This window comes from Austrofundulus limnaeus, unplaced genomic scaffold (genome assembly GCF_001266775.1).
Source record: "Austrofundulus limnaeus strain Quisiro unplaced genomic scaffold, Austrofundulus_limnaeus-1.0 Scaffold350, whole genome shotgun sequence".
Taxonomy (NCBI): Eukaryota; Metazoa; Chordata; class Actinopteri; order Cyprinodontiformes; family Rivulidae; genus Austrofundulus; species Austrofundulus limnaeus.
This window is the reverse complement of record NW_013952752.1, coordinates 559,804-561,114: the sequence shown is the minus strand read 5'-3', so window position 1 is coordinate 561,114 and position 1,311 is coordinate 559,804.

The following is a 1,311-nucleotide window of genomic DNA, read 5'->3' as shown; positions in this document are numbered from 1 at the left end:
TCCCACGGAGTACCTTCATTCTTGGACCACGTATTTCTGTCTTTGTTAAATAAATATTACCATAACATTTTCATCTACAGGCTGAGTCATTTCTACCTTCTCCTCTCTGTCAACGCTCTCTGGTTTCATTTAAAAGAGTCGATCATCAGATATTGTCCAAGATTAACCTTCAGGGTGGATATAGCTCGCTCACACCGATGACCTATCCACGTCATCATTTACCCAGAATGCTTTGTGTGTAAATATAATGGCTTTTTCCGTGTTAAAATATATTTTTAAAAATTTACAAAACTAAACAGCCTACAGTATTTTTACAGTCTTTATTTTACAGTTAAAATAAGTGTTTATCAATTAAAGTCTAATGTTATAACTAATTGTGGATCCCTTTAAGAGCATTAAGTACAGATTTGATTAGTTTTCTGCTATGCCATAAACACATCATCTTTTATTCACCTGCTCTATAGGAGTTGCCACATCAGATCATCTGCCTCTCTCACCTCATTTCAGCATCATTCTCTCAAACACAGACCTTTGAAGATTTTTCTTCTTTACCTTCTGGAACCTTCTCTGTGATATTCTTCTTTTCTTCCAGACTGACAGGTCCATATTAAGTATCCTTTGTCCAGAATAYCACATATCCCTCCTCTTCACGTGTCCAAACAATCTCAGCTTCTCTAATTTTGTCTTGAAATAGGTCAATCCAAGCTGTGCTTTGGTTATCCCCTTAACAAATTCCTTAAAAGCCTTTTGACATTTTTAATTTTTTGTAAGGGTGTCAAACTAGAAGCAAGAACCGGAGGAAGTCATCTAAATAAATAAATAAATAAATGAATAAATAAAAAGAGGGAAAAAGCCACTGGTAGCATCTGGAAACGTCTGGCAACATTTAAAGGCAGAAACTGCACCGTTTTTGCCCACCGGTGAAACAAAGACTGTTAAGGGGTTAAATTTATTTATAAGCGCGGCTGTGGTGGAGTGTTTAGGGGAGTCGTCCAGTGATCAGCAGGTTGCCAATTTGAGCCCCTGTTCCAGCCGTCTCAGTTGTGTTTTTGGTCACAGGGTCCGGTGGCAACGGTGCATGGCAGCCCTTCCTCTTTCCCCAGGGCAGCTGGCCACAATGTAACACTTTGTGGTCAGGAGGAACTTGATAAAGCGCTATATAAGTTCAAGTCATCATTTATTTCTAATTGTGTCATTGATTAGTCACAATAAAAATCTTATCTTCATCTGTGCCACCTCCAGCCTCCCACTTTTGACTCCATTAGTGCCCCTCTTGCCAAACTGCATTTAATTGCAGGTTTTACTACCATC